The sequence below is a fragment of the Suricata suricatta genome, chromosome 7, assembly GCF_006229205.1.
Source record: "Suricata suricatta isolate VVHF042 chromosome 7, meerkat_22Aug2017_6uvM2_HiC, whole genome shotgun sequence".
Lineage (NCBI taxonomy): Eukaryota > Metazoa > Chordata > Mammalia > Carnivora > Herpestidae > Suricata > Suricata suricatta.
Genome location: NC_043706.1, coordinates 84,831,718 through 84,847,890, shown reverse-complemented (window position 1 = coordinate 84,847,890; position 16,173 = coordinate 84,831,718).

Below are 16,173 nucleotides of genomic sequence, written 5' to 3'. Positions count from 1 at the left end.
TTAATCAAGTTGAAGGTTGCTCTTATATATATATTTGGAAAATATTTCTACATATTTCTCTCTCTTTATTCCTCCTCTGATTGTATGTGGCAGCACTGTCTATAGTATAATTGGGAGCCATTTGACTATCAGAATTGGGAGGGTGGACCTGGCAGGCGCTGGAATAGATCTTCACTGACTGGCCTATGTGGGAGTTAAGCCTTATGTTAATTCAAACAACACATCTATGTTTAGACAAAAGCGATATTGTATAAATGTAGCAGAAGATACATTTCTTTCTCTTTTGACCCCCTTAAATCACCCTATCTTCCCTTTCTTTCACATTTTAAAATCTCAAAATAGCCACACATGCTTTCAAGCTATACCTACCTTTGTATATATATATTTTAAAACCTTACAATTTTGCTTTCACTTCTACCATGCCACCCCCTCCCTGCCACCCCATATAGCCAAGGCCTGAGCCCACATGTGCTTCCTTTAATCTCATCATGCCATTCCCCATCTAGTTGTCCTTCATGTCCCCTTGCTGGCTTCTGGCCTTTAAAAAACAAAAACCAAAACCCAATACCAGTGTTTCCGTTTCAGCTCTTTTTCTTTATCCTTAGTATCTGTTTGCTGATGGCCAACCTTTATCTTTACTCGAGACTTTTGTTCAGAATTCCAGATTCATATGCTTAACAGAGTATTGGACATCACCACTTGATATCCAACTCAACATGTTCACATCTCTTTCACCCCCAGAGCACCTGTCTTCTCCCTTTCTTTTATTCCCACTCTAGTTCATGACGCTGCCATCCAGTTGGTTATCCAAGGGAACAACGTATGAATTCTCTTTCTTTCACTCTTCTTATCCAAATGGTTAAATTCTATCAACACGCCTTATAAATTCTGCTCAAATCTGTGTGGTGACACACTCATTTACTGGTGACACATTCCACATCCTCATTTTCCCTTTGTAGATTATTGCCGTGGTTTCTCTTCTGGGTTCCCTTTTACCAGGACTGACCACCTGCTAATCAGTTTCTACCTGGTTGCCAATTTCCAAAATGCAAACCTCTCAGAATTCTGCAGTGGATTTCCATTGCCTACTGGATAAATTCTTATATCACTTATACGGCATATGAGGTCCTCCATGATCCAGCCACTACTTAACTCTCTGTCTCACCTCCTAACTATGCTTTTGTATACATTTCAAGTCCCAATCATGGTAAATGTTTGCAGTTGATTCCCTTCCCTTCTTTGCTTTTCTCTTCCTAGGTGATTTCATCCAGCCTTTTCTCCACACCAATAGTTCCCAAAATTGTATTGCCGATCTCAATCTTGTTCCTGACTTCTAGATTCACATCTTCATCTATTGGATGCCGAATACACATCTCAAACTTAATGCATTCTAAACCAAACTCCCGACTTCCTTAAAACCCATTCTTCTTGCGGTCTTCTTCATATCAAGATATGACAACTTTTTGTTTCTCTTTGACCAAGCCAAAGCCCTTGCCGTCATCCTTGATGCCTCTCTTTCTCTCATACCTTGCACGGGAGTGATAAAATGCTCTGCCAGCCCTACCCCAAAATATATCTAAAATCTGAGTTATGAGTGTGGTACAGTCACCATCATCTTTTGCTGGTTGGCTATTACTCCCCAGCTGGCCTTTCTGACATGTCCTTTGTCTCCTTGAAGTCCATTTTCAACAAAGCAGTCATTGTATGTCAGATTGCTGTGCCCTTCTGCTCAGAACCCTCCAATGGCTTCCCATCCCACTCTGTGAAAGCCAGGGCTATCTTTAATTGCTCTTTCTTTTCCCATGGATTTTCTTTTTCCTAATTCCCATTGAAAGATTTATATACATTGGTCCCTGCATTAATTAGAATCCTCTGCTAGTTTCTGCATCCTAAATTTTTCAGGATCCAACTCATTTATCAATTAACTGTGTAATATTTTTCTTTGCCCACGATTACACAGAGCAGATATTGTTATTAACCTTTAATGTGCTTGTCAGCAGCTAAACTATACAACATTGAGAGTAAAAAAGTGTATCTTGGATATCTTTTTATCCTATACAGCTTGGTCCACAGTATAAGATCCAGAAATGTTTGTTTACATTATTGATTATATTAATATTAAAAAGTAAGTGCTAAGCCACAAGATTATGTATGTATATAACTGTGTATTTCTATATATTACTAGTATACTTACATTACTATACTTATTACATATATAAATATGAATACAAATATACATATTACTAGCAGAAGCATTAATTTTGTGGTCCTAGACCTTGTTAATATATGAGGGAGAAATGGCTTGATGTACATCTTATTAACAATAGACACAAAGCTGACCTCAAGGAACCAAGTGTTAAATCCATCTCTCTGTCAATATTGGTGTCAGAGTCCTTGAAAATATTTCTGATTTGTAGCCATCTGAATTGCATATCTCCTTGAGACTAGATGGATACTCTACTCAGAATTGGACTAGCCCTTGGAGAGTATAGTTTTGTTCTTAACCTTTTGGGTGTAATAGACTGCTAGAGGTTTTGATGAAAATTGTGACCCTTCTCCTCCCCAAACGCCCATCCACGCAATCACTTAATATTTCTATAATTCAGGGGCTCAGGTTATTGAAAGTCCATCCATGGGTTTTCTAGGACTCTATAGATCCCAAGTTAAGGATCACAGGACTAATGGACCAGAATTATGTATTTTTTTCTTACTACCCTAAATGGTTACATGATTTTAGGTAAATCACATTCCATGTTTGTGCCTCAACTTTTGTCATTTATAAAAAGAGGTTTAGTCAATCTAGCACATAGAAGGTGAGCTGACCAAATCCCTTGGGCACTATGGAAATTGAAAGTATAATTTCATCTAAGGAAGTTGAGTCAATAGCAAAAAGTGTGAAGCTTTACATAATAGTAACTCACCTTGAAAAAATAGTAACTCACCTTACTAAATAGTCATGGTTAATTGAGCCCAGTTCATCTAGATGCAATGGAATATCACCAAAAGAAAGAATTAACTTACGTCAGTAAATGCTTCATTTGAAAGTAAATAACTCTAGTTCTTGGAGCCAGCCAGTCCCTGCTCTACTTTTCTTAATCTGTAAAACAGCTCTTAGCATCAATCTCTCTTTATCCTATGATTAATTAAGCAATCATCTCTTTTAAAGATTTATTTTTCTTTTTGTAAAAACTGATGGCATGTTTTTAATGAAATTGTAAAATCTGATCAATGTCCTCCAATCCCACACACAGAAAAGGAGTACAACATTGTGTGCAGAGCAGTGATTTTTTTTTGAATCAATTTATGTTTTATTTTCTATACATCTATTTCTCCCCAGTAGAAAAAAATTAAAAATAAGATTAAAAAAAAAGAATTTAGGCAGTAAAATGTAGCAATGTTTTAAAAACCATTTCCTTATTATGCCCTGGCATTCTGAAATGCTCAGTGATGGTGATGTAGTAGGGCTACCAGATGAGCTTTATGGCTCCCTCCCTAAAAGATGGTTTCTCATTGCAAAGCTTTGTCAAAAGCCAACAAGATGTGACAAGCTCATGACACCAAGCATAGACCTAGGCTGATCCTGACTATTGTGTCACCTGTGTCATTTGTGAATCTTGTGAATGCCAACTCATTACATTACATTTACATCTCGTCTTCTTTATCCTCCTCCTCTTCTTCCTCATCATTGTCCCCAGCTACCATTTGCTGAGTGCCTAAGAGAAACCAGGCACAATGTTATTTTTCTACAACCTTCAGTAATTGATACTACTTCACAAAGTAGCTATTAGCAATTTAATGTTACACTTGAGGAAACTGAGGCTCAAAGGAGTTACTTAAATTTTCCTAGGTCTTTATTAAGCAGTGGTGAAAAAACGTTAGAGAAAGGTTAAGAGGAAGTACACAAAGGCAATCACAAATCAGGAAGGAATCAGGTGGGAGGAGGACTTTGGGAGAGTATAAAAATGTTCTGTGAGGCTGGGACAAATACAGTGCCACAGAACGAAAAATATTACAAGTAGAAAGTAAGGTAGAAATGGAGACTGACCTTGTTTGAGAAATAGAATTGTCAGGGTAGAATACAATGCTATGTGAGGACACTAGAGGTAACAGTTTCTCTTTTCTTTCACAGTAAGCACAAAAGGGTTGAAGTTATCTCCCTACAGAAGCTACTCTTTCCACTTAGAGAGTGAGATCTACACACAGGAAGTGATGGAGCAAGACAGCTAGCAGAAGGGGTTGGCCATTCCACCATTGTCCAGAGTAATTCTGCTTTTGTCCTGTATCTCATTTTCCACTCCACGGAGTTGCCCTGTGGGTAACTAAAGTCACATCCTTGATGGCCTCCTGATGTACTTTGAGCCTGCTTCTGTAGATGGGGCATCTTGCTCTTCACCATATTGACTCCTGTCCCCAAGAAGACTTTGGATCATTTAATTTGATTTATTTTATCTCAGTGAAGTTTTAGCATCCCCATATATTAGCACCTGAGGACCTTCCCACAGGCCCACATCTTACATATATTTCTGCTTTCAGATAGCCACTAATTATTACTATTTATGTAGCTGTCCCAGTTCCCATCTCTAGCAGCACAGTAGTGAACAACATAGGCATTGCCCCATTTACATGTGAATCTCATATACATACACAGTAGAAAAGCAATGGGAAAAGGGAAAACAAGTACTCATTTATGTAGAGCATGTGTATCTTTGCTATATTATACAAATAGAAGGAAATAAGGTCACATCATTGTCAATGGATTTATCACTTAAATTATACATTTCTATACTACAGCAACAGGAAGAAAGAAGTGCCTGTGATGCTTCTCTCCTCAAATCAGCCTTCCTGGGATGGAGTGTATATAATCTACCTGCCCAACAGAGACAATATCATATCTCTTTTCCCCATGTTACTTGGATGAAACCCACTCTTGAGTTTCTAGGGCCCAAGGGAGTTCAATGGGCTAATAGGCAATCCCAGCTGAACCTTGGCAGACATTCCCACCAAACCTCAGGGGTTACTGGATTTGTAATGCAACCCCAAAGGCATTTATGAATCAGCTGCGGTGGAAGTGCTTGCCTGTGGCATCTTGCCAAGACCCTATTAGAAGTCTCTTAGAAGAGCCTGACAACAGATACAATAAAGGCTGCAAAAGGATGATTATGGTCTGTCATTTGAGGAGTCTACACATGGACTACACATTCAGTTTTCTTCATTATAGACAAAAATGCAAATCCCCCTATGTGTAAACTGTCTAGCCAGTACCATTGACTGTATATTGACTGCTAATACAATGGAGATGCTTTTAATCATCTCAATTCTACCTAAGGATATTGGTAAACTTAAATGATGGAAAGCCCACAACTGTGGTTCAATTTTGGTATCCTCGCCATATCAGTTCCTGGTTTAATGCAACATCTTTTTCTTAAACAGTATGACCAGCCACTGAGAAAAACCTATCTCCTGGGGATGGCACTTGCTCTTGGAATCAGAAATACTCTCTCTCATTTAAGCAGCTTGAATGTGAAGACTTAAAACACTGATAGAGTGCTCCTTTTAAAAAAAGGGGGGGAAAGAAAGAAAATTGTTCCTTATAAAGACTAATGGAGAGTTTTAAAATATACGTAAGAAAGAAGAAGATAGTGGGAAAGAATAAGAGATTATGGTGGAGTGGTACATTAAACAGAAAAAGCTTCAGGAAAAGTATTCTTTCCAACTCTCAACTCTTCTTTATCCTAGACTGTAATGAATTCTATATGAATAGATTTTTTTAAATTTAAAAGTTGTATAAATAGCATTTTTTTCCATTGCTGCACACAGTATGTAAAGAAAATAAACCTCTCTCTGAGACAGCACACCTGCTACAAAGATGTTCTAAAATGCAACAGATACAATCTTTTTGAGAGAATCCCCAAAATATGACTTATCCCAACTATATTGTCAGGCTGATTTTAGGCACAAAGTAATTCCTGCTCCTGTTGGTGAATTTCAGATTTATTTCAATAGTGTTACAGAAGAAGGAGTAAAGAAAAGTTATTTGATACACAAGTAGGAAAGATCATGAAATTTAGTAGAAACATATTGAAAAAAACTTAAGCAAGGAGAGCTTAACATAGCTGAAAGTAACTTATAGTAAAGTGACAAAGATGAAAATTATAGGACGAAACTGTTCATTCATTGACTAAATATTTATTAAATATTGTCTTTCCAAGGATATCACTCTTCTGACCTCTCATTTTCATTTCCAAGAGCCTTTGGTGTATAATCTTCACCTAGCTGTTTTATTTTGACTTTAAAGACTAAAAGTAACCTAATTCATTCATCCACTCATTGACTTGATATTTATTAATAACTTATTATGGGCTAGGTATGAGAAATGGAGTTTCCTGTGAGTCCAATGTAACATCTGAAGGTTATGCTTTTGGAATCTGGACACCATTCCAGTCCTTCATGTCCCACACCCCAGTTGTCTTTGGCCACCACCCAACATGTAAGCCTCTCTGGTGACTGTGTACAGTCATTCCCATACTGCTTTGTGCTATCTCCCAACTCAGCTTATTGGCTTGAATTAAACCTCTTCCTTTATCTAGGACAGTGCCTTTTTTAGGAGCTTGAATGGGAAGAGGCTTCCATGGGACCAGGCACCGGGTCTGCTTTCATTTGGGTCCTGAGGCAACTTCTGGGTTATATAAAATTTCCTTCTCTACTAAGGTTCATGTCATACAACTCTACCACCTTCTTTCACAGTGTCATTTACTCTTACTTACTGCTTCCCACTCACTGGGAACCCCACTCACCATCTCCCTTTATTTCCCATGACATGCTAACAACATAGGTGAGTTCAGTCTCCAGACCCATTGCTTCCGCCACCTTGAAACTGTGACTGTTTTCTTTCCTTCAGTACTTTTTTTTAAATAAAAAGTTTTCAGATAACTTTTAGGTTCTCAGCAAAAATGAGAGGAAAGAGCAAAGATTACCCACATATGCATTGCCTGCCCCATTATCAACGTCCCCCGTCAGAGTGGTGCATTTGTTACAATTGATGAACTTACGTTGACATGTCATTATCACTTGAAGTCCATAGTTTACATTAGCATTCACTTTGATGTTGTAATTCAGTATCTTATAATCTCTCTTCTTGAGCGCTGTAGCCTCTTGACCATACCTGGACCTTGGTACCACTCAGTTCTATTCCACATCAGAGAGCTCAATTCCAGTATCCTACTCTGTTCATAATCCCCATTCTTTTATATCTCACTATGACTGCATGATTTCTCTTCAGCTTCATGGTGTTTTTCAGTGTTTGAGTGTCCCCATTTTCTTTTTACTGCTTCTCTACATATCCAGGAATCCTTATTGATCATTTATTTTATTCTTGTTTTTAGATTTGTTAATATTTTACATGCCCCTGTTCCTCTAAACCACTCTCCTCCCTTAACTCCCACTCACGCCTCTGGTTCTATCTTGAGCATTCTGTCCTACATTTCTTCTTGCTCCTTAAATGCTGGGATTCCCTAGGGCTTATCATCAGCTCTCTGTTTTTCTCCCTCTTTTTGCCCTCCCTGGGCTATCCCAGCCACACAAATGCATTTATCCAAAACACATCTCCTAGTCATTTAGAAATCTCTACTTACTCTGGTCTAAAGTGTTTCCAAGTTTAAAGGACATAAATGTACTTCATGTACAGTAGTAAGGGAAATAATAGCCATTTTAAAGAACACATTTAATAGATTTTACAATATACTATATTTTATGTTTCAAATAGAAGTTGGACTTGTATGTATAGGATAGTTCCCATTATAGCCAACTGGGAATAATATACTCAGATACAATCACATAACAAAATCTCAAAGATGTGTATTTTCAAATTTGATTTTATTGGTGCTTATGTGGTAGATCTTACGTTTCAATAAAACTGTGAAGTAAAATTGTAAGCAAAAGTGAAAGAAAGTAAACACAACACAATACAATAAGAATAGCCCAAAATAATGCCAAAATTGTCAGTACCATTTGAAAATAGAGCCATTACGAAAAATATTCTGGATACCTGATTATTTTATTGGTCACATAATAATCTCAGTGAGTTATAATAATTCTAAGTTATCCACTGAAATTTTATACATGATAATAGAGAAATAGCTTTATTTTTCCTTCTCAAGGATGTCAAAGATCATTAGAATATTCAAATGATGGTGTACGGACACTCACTTGGCAAATGGTTAAAATAAAGCAAAGAACCTAGTGAAGCCCTGTTATACCAGAGGGACAACTGGAGAATGAACAAAGAAATTAGATTCCCACGTGGTGTAATTAGTCTTTATATTATTGCTAGCTCTTTGCAATGGGCGTGGCATTCCTTTTCACAAGCCTGGGCCATTCACAGAGCCCCAGAATCTGAGTCCACAGACCTGGCTCATAACCATGTTCTGCCCCTTAGACCTCGTGTGAATTCTGGGTCATTTTTTTTCTCTCTGAACCCAATTTCGTCCATCTGTGTGTGAAGGAAGTTCACACAATGGGGTTATGGCGGCAGTGGCACTTTGTTAAACACAATAGACTAGACATCTATTGAATCTCTTGACAAAATAATTGAGTCTACAGATTTTAAAAGTTCTTTATTTGAGAGCAGTAGAAACAAAAATTGGATTTTATTATTTATTTCTTCCATGCACTAACTGGCTGATCTCGGGTAAGTCATTTAAACTATCTGGGTCAAAGTTTCCTCAGCCTTAAAATGAGAAGTATAGATGAGATGAATTATTTTTCCACTCTGATTCTATAATCCTAAAGTCATTTGTTGAGGAGGTAAGTTACTTTCTCAAACATTAACATGGCCATTTTATTTATTCTGCTTCTTCATAGAAGAAGAAGCTTCATTTTAAAAATGTTTTGGAAAACATTTGGTAGTCGGTATTAAACTGAGCAGATTATTTTGAAACCTAAAATGAAAACTAAAAGATAGTATGAGTTTTCTTTGCTTTTCACAAGTTTCTTTTGGAAGTAAGTGTGTAAGTAATGAATAAAACATCTAACTGCATATGTGTGCAGATGCAAATAAAATTAGGCATTTCATAGCTGGTTGGAGCAAGAATTCCTATTCTAAGTTTCTCTCTTCACTTATGCTGCTGTTCAGAAAAAAAGCAGGCAGAGAGATGCATTTCGTATCCATGGCTAGTCATAAAGTGACTATGTTTTCTGGAGGAAAGAAGACAGAAATGACATCTTTAAACCTCTGGAAAACTACTTCCACGTGTTTGGGATCTGGGACTATCTGGGGCACTCTCTGGGGATTTAACACAAACACTGAGAACCCCCGTTGAGGCAGCTGGGAATTAGCAAGGGAATCCAGAGTACTTCTACCTGCAAAAAGTGTTCTTCTTACCATGACGAATGAATCATCCTCTGTCACCTTGAGAGACGGCCCCAAACAACAGGGGCAAGTTGAGAAGTGTCCCAGCCCTCTTTACTCAGAAGGGTTCAAGATGATATAATTCACAAAAATAAAGACATAATATTGTTTACTGCAATTGATAATTTCAAAAAATACCTTGTATAGTTTGTGGGAATCTGGATTTGTACCAGTGACATCCACTTATTTCTGGTGATCCTTATTTAACACTATTTGAAGGGGAAATTCATATTTTGCCCACATATTTAAAAATAATTGGAAAACAAATGTAAGCCCCAACATTTCTTTGCAAATTTTTGAAATCTGGGACCATAAGATGTTGAAAATAGAAGTGAAGATGGAATAGGCATCTATCTGGGCTGCCACAATTCTAAATGAGAAACTAATGTTCATTAAAACCTTTCTCCACAAAGAGACAGACCTAAAAGATAAAAAGAAATAGCAATGGAGGGGGAGACCCAACAGCCAGCATTCAGTGTTTTGTAGTTCATGAGTTAACTGCTAATGTAGCTGCACCGCAAATTCACTAAGGCTGGTACCCACCATACCCTGTGTGTCTCATTTTAAAACAATCATTTATGGGTGTTAGAGGATGCCTAGGAAAGCAGAAGGGTTCTGTGTCAATCAAAGCTAATCACTGGTACAGGCAGAGGGCTTTTGTTGGCCTCCATGCTCTAAGCCGTGCTTCCACATCTGTGTTTGAAGAGATTAGAGAGGTGCTTCATACAAGAACTGTATTAGTTAAAGCTGATCGACAGTATTTGGAATAAATCATGAAAAAGTTGAGTGCCAGAAGGGAAGGCATGGCAAGTGGGAGATTGAAACTGACGAGGGCTCAATCCACCCCCGCCAGTCCCCCCACATTTGTATTTCAGCTTTGCTCACCGGAGAGCGTTACCAGGTACCACGCTCTTGCCGCTTCCTAGCAGACACGCAGCGGCTCAGCCAAGAAGCCCGACGCCAATGCTTTCCGTGACATGCTTGCCACACTTGGATGAAGGGCTCCAGTTTTATTTGAGGTGCTTCATGGAGAACAGATTAGCCCAAGTGGGTAAGTGGGATTTGGGGACCAAGGATGGGAAAGAACGAAAAGTGGGAAAAGATCCCAGCAAGAATGAACACCGAAGCCCCCTCCTCGTTGATAGCAGTGTTCTCTCTGCATGAAGGCCATACACAGGCAAATAAATTATGAGTGACAAGTATTTGAACCAATAAAGAGGGCACTATATTTTATATGCAGTAAATTTAATTCCAGATTGTGTTTCACCTCAGCAGGGTGACATGTTTATTGCCAGTGAAAGATGAAAGCAGAGGGAGGTAGCGGCAAGCGTCAGCACTTCTAGTGGGCCCCCGCAAAATGAAGATTTGACAGACCGGTGGCTGAGCCCTTGAAATGAAATGCCAGATCAAATTTTACCCCAAAGGGGTCAGATGTACTGTCATGCCCCCAAACTCGCAATACCAGCTGAATAAATGAGCCCAGTTCAGCAGGGAGCACGAGGCCAAGAGCATGCTCTGTGAATTTCTGCTCCCAGAATCATCAGTTTTTCCAAGTGCAGTGAGCCTGGAGGACCGGGGTGAGGTGTGGCTGAGGGAGGATGTGCTGGAAGGACGTGAAGTGTCTCTGCCTCTGTGGGACTCTAAGTGTCGTTTTAAAAATCTATTAAACAGATCGAAAAGTAGAAGTGAGTCTAAATTGATCTGCCCGTCTCTCAACTTCATCCTACAAGCGCTCAGCTCAGGTGTTCAATTTATTGAACCATAACCCCTTTTTAAACAATCAACATCAACACGCAATAAATATGCTCAGCAAGGGCAATATTTACATGCGTGACTCATTGTTTTAGAAGATTTATCTGTGAGGGAACTGTCTGGCAATCACATTGGACTTCCTTTGGCAGACGGTGGCACAGTGGCATGTGGGCACCGTTCTGGTGACTACAAAAATTAAGCACATGGAAAGCTTTCCCTTGTGAAATTGGCTCCATATCCTCCCTGCAAAGGTGGGGAGGAATTTTTGTTATAATATGCACAGGATTTCACTTGTCATCTCAGATAGAAAGAGAGAGAGAAGGAGGGAGTGTGGGAAGGAAATAAGGAAGGGAGGAAGGAAGGCAAAAAGGCAGGAAGGAAGGAAGGGAGGAAAGAGGGAGGGAAAAGGTGAATTTGCTGGCCTCAGCTAAGTGTATCTTTGAAGAGTTTATGCGATAATTCCTATAATGATGTTGATAATTCATGTAAAATGGTAGCCAATCTTTCCTCAGAGCACTTATGAAACAGGTTCTATTATCCAATATATGGATTGGGCTAGCCAAACGCTTTCAAACTCATTTGTGTAGACATAGTGTTGGCAATTCTTGAATCAATCAGTAGGGTTAACATTTTAATCAGTCCCCTTCACTGACCTTGCTCTGTAGGACTAGCAGTAGAATCTACCACATATTTAACTTCACATAAATGTACTTTAAGTATGTTTCTCATAGTTCAATGTCAGCAAGATGAAGACGATGTAAAATTTTTGGAAAATTTCAGCGTTTCTTCCTTTTACTTTGTGCATCTTTCCTCAACTTTGTACATCTTTTCCATATAGTCACTGAGGTTATAGAGAACATGTCCTCTCATGCCTGGATGAAGGACAAAGGATCTGAATAATGGTACTAGTGCCACCTAATTGCTCTTTGGAATTTTAAAGGACCCACTGGTTTCCCATAAGAATGGTGGACATGACTCTGGAGCAGAAGCAGTGGAGCCTGGTATCCTGGTGATACCTGGAGACACAGGAATCACTATTAGTAATTATTCCTCTATCCTTCTCTCACTTACCTCTTAAGGATGTTGTGAGGGTATTCCTGGCCAGAATGTGTTTTTATATGCAGTCTTTTGTAAGATTTCCAGATAAAGTTGCTGTTTGAAAGAGACGTAGGCGTCACCATTACTACCTCCCTGGTCCAGCGCTATTTCCTGACCACCATCTTACTTTGGTCATTCATTCACTTTGCTACATTCTCCCATGGAACATAGAACTGATGCATGTTTAAGCTCATTTCCTTTGTGCTGTTCCAAGAATTCCAGGAGTCTCTTTTTCATCACATCAACTGCATCCCCCTCCTCTCAGGTTCTTATCCCCTTACCTTTCCTATCGCTATGTTCCCTGCTGTTTCCACTATTTTCTTCTCCGGCCTCCTTTGTCTGCTCTTTTCAGACCTCTTGTGTGGGCTGCACTTGGAACAGAGTCCCATTTGCCTGGCACATGCCCTTCTGCTTGGCCAAAGAGTTCCTGAAGACTCCACAAGCATTCAAAGCCTATAGCCTGAGTGCCTGCCAAATTAACCTATTCTTTTTGTTTCCTTTCTTACAGATCATAATTATTGGTGCTACTACAACTCATTATAAATTCTTTGTATAAAAGAATCAAGTAGTAGTTTAGGAGGATCGCTAGTTTCCAGACAACCGAAAGTATTAATGGTGTCAAAAGAGAAACGTTTAACTTGACAATGGTCAAATTCATTATAATCAATAATGTGCAATACTTTCAACACATTTCATAGTTAGAATAAACACACTTCACACCAGGTGCACAGGGTAAACCATTTATTTCTATCCTTCTGGGTTTGCCTATTCTGTTAGTCCCAAAATCTTGTTGTCAAGTACTTTTAATGCCTTCTCTCAAGTTCCTCTTAGATTCATTCCTCCTTTCCAATTGCACAGCCAACATCGACAATAAGGCATTTTTCATTCAAACTCAGGCCACCTTAAGGACTGCTTAACCAGAACACTGAAGCCTCTTTTTCTGTTTCGTGGTCTCAGAAGTTGTTTCCTTTGCATCCCTCTTGTAAAATTGAGTTCAAACTCTTCATAATCCTACTTAAAGCTCTCCCTTCTCTGACTCTTCCAAACCCACCAGCCTGACATTGAATGTGTGGTATAATTATTGGATTCTCAGTTTCCTCCTATACATCTGCCTTGATGGGTATTTTTGAAGATAGAAATAGACATGTGCAGTACTGACCAACATGACTACTACATGATCAATGCTCAATAAATCATATTTCATTATTTATTATGACAAACAGCCCTTCTGTTTCTGCCTAGCTAATTTGCACCTCCTTCTTAGAAAGTGACTTCATGCCTGCCTTTCTTTCTTTGCTTGTGCTTTTAGCTACACTCAGGTATTACTCTCAGTCTCCTTGTTCAATTGTACAACCTGGCCCAAAGCTCCCCTCCTGCCAGGATCATCTCATCCTGTGCTCTCGGAGTCTGCGTGCCAGGAAGAATGAATGGATAGATACTACCAAGGCTCTGTGGGTTATGGTTAGTGTTTTTCTAGATAGCTCTTTAATTCATGATTATAGTTTGAAAAAAATGCCCAAATCCGTTCAGTAACAACTTCTGCTAAAGTATGCTAAATAATGTAAGTTTTAACCATCTATGCATATTTAAGTTCTAACCATCTTTTGAGGTCCATTTAAATACTTATCCCCCTCCCCCAGGTGAGTTACTTTCATCATCTTTGGTCCTAGATGAAGAGATTCTCTGTTTTTTTCTTTTTTCTTTTTTTAAGTGCGAATGTTCTATTTGGCAGGAATCATTTATTATCAGATATTGTGATTGAACCTGCACATGTCTTATCTGCCTTAATGGAGGTTTGGTGAGCTCATGGAGGAATAAAAGAATATGGTTCAAACTGATGAATGTTTGCAGAGGCCCCAGGAGAAGGCAGGAGAACACGGAGTTGCTTCCAGCCTCCAGCTTACAAGCACTTACATTTCACAGTGGCTGAGAACAGCTGTGAGAAGAGAAGGACAAGAAGCACACGGCAAACCACAATAAGCAATTTCGTATGTACACTTTGTCAGTTCAGTCTTCATGGACCACCAGTAGAAACTTGAGGAAGAAATTTTATTTAATCCTATTTGCATTAAGATCTACTTAAAATTGGGGTATACAGGGGCATCTGGGTGGCTCATTTGGTTGAATGTCCTATTCTGGGTTTCAGCTCAGGTTATGATCTCGCAGTTCATGGGTTTGAGCCCCTTGTCAGGCTCCATGCTGACAGTGTGGAGCCTGATTGGGATTCTCTCTCTCTCTCTCTCTCTCTCTCTCTGCTGTTCCCTTCCTCAATCTATCTTTCTTTTCTGTGTCTTTTGAAATAAATAAATAAACTTAAAAATAGTTTAAGTTTGGGGGTACATGAGATAATTGTTTAGTATTTAAGCATGTAGCATATATTCTAGAATAGTATATAGTTTGTGAGTTTTTGTAGAAGGACTAGAAAAATAACATGTTGTTACACTCTTTCCTTATAATTGGATTTTTTCACTTTTAGAAATCTTAGAAGAGTTGGTAGCATCTGACTTCTATAGGATATGTTTATCTTCTAAGGTGGGGGGTCACCTGCATGGTAATCTGTGGGTCTTAACTTGAAATTGATTTTAACTGAGCTAACGTTGAATTGAGATTCAAATGGACAGTGGTTGTGTTGAGGTCAAGGAAATAAACAAGAGAAACAGTTGCAATTACAGTGTAAAAATGAACAGTTTAGAGCAATGTTGAATAAAAGTATTGCCTGGAATAGCCAAGTTCAATTTTGCTCACACTGCTAAGATTTCTTTAGTGGTTCTTCCATATACTCTTCTTCCAAGATGTTAATTGATGTTGGCATTGAATCTTTTGAAGTGATGGGAATTCATATGTTAAAATGTCCAAGTAGCAGCAAAAATGAGTGATGGAATGGGTCACTGAATATTTTCAAAGGCCAAGAAACACCTTCATTTGAGGATATCTAAAACACTGCCCCCAAACAGCCTCCAAGGATCTTGCCTTCAACTTGTGCTCTCTTTGTGCAGAGGCTAGGACAGCAGCATACAGCCCCCAAAAGGAGAATCCTCACAATTTTCTTCAGAATGCCAAGTGTTATAGTGAACGATAAATAACCTTTCTGTAACAAGCAGCCCTTTTTTTCCCTCTGGAACAAACTGTTCAACTCAATTTGAATAAAAAGCCCACACATATATCAAATTAAACAAAATAGCATTGTTCCAAATACAGATCAGGCAGTCTTCCCAGACTCGTGTCAGTAAAATTTCATCGCACTCCACACCATTGTATAGTAGCTCTCTCTCTCCTCTTCTTTATGTGTGAGTGCAGAATCACTATTCTTAGACAAAGGAATGCAGACACAGGCCGTGTCCCCCATGCACTTGAATAAAATAAAGGTTCAACTAGGGACTTTGATAGCAAGAAAAAAAAGAATGCACCACTGAAAATACAGGTGGAGACACTACTACACAACTGTATTAGGAGCAATTGATCAACAAGAAGTTATTTTGCTTATTGCCAGGACAAATATTTTCCCATTTGATGAGGCATAACTCTGGATCGATGTTAATGAACCAGGAAGCTAATTGTGTGGCATGTGCGCTGAGATGGGATGGAGGCGGGAGTGTGTGGGGCTGCCTTGCCCTAACTCATAAGAGCCAAGTGTTAAATTTTCAGGATTTTGTAAGCTTTTTGTTATATACAATTGTATTAAAAATTAACATAAAAGTATGTAATAAAATTCAATAAGTTATATCAAAAAGAAAGATAATACCCAAACATATTACTTTTTTATTGTACTACCTTTTACTGTGATCTGTGCTCGTGAGGTTATTTATATCTATTGTATCTATATGGTAGAAATAGTATGGAATGGCGCAATACTTTGTGTTGTTCCCTACTCCTCATTCACATTGACACATTGGTAGCTTGGAATTGACTCACACTAC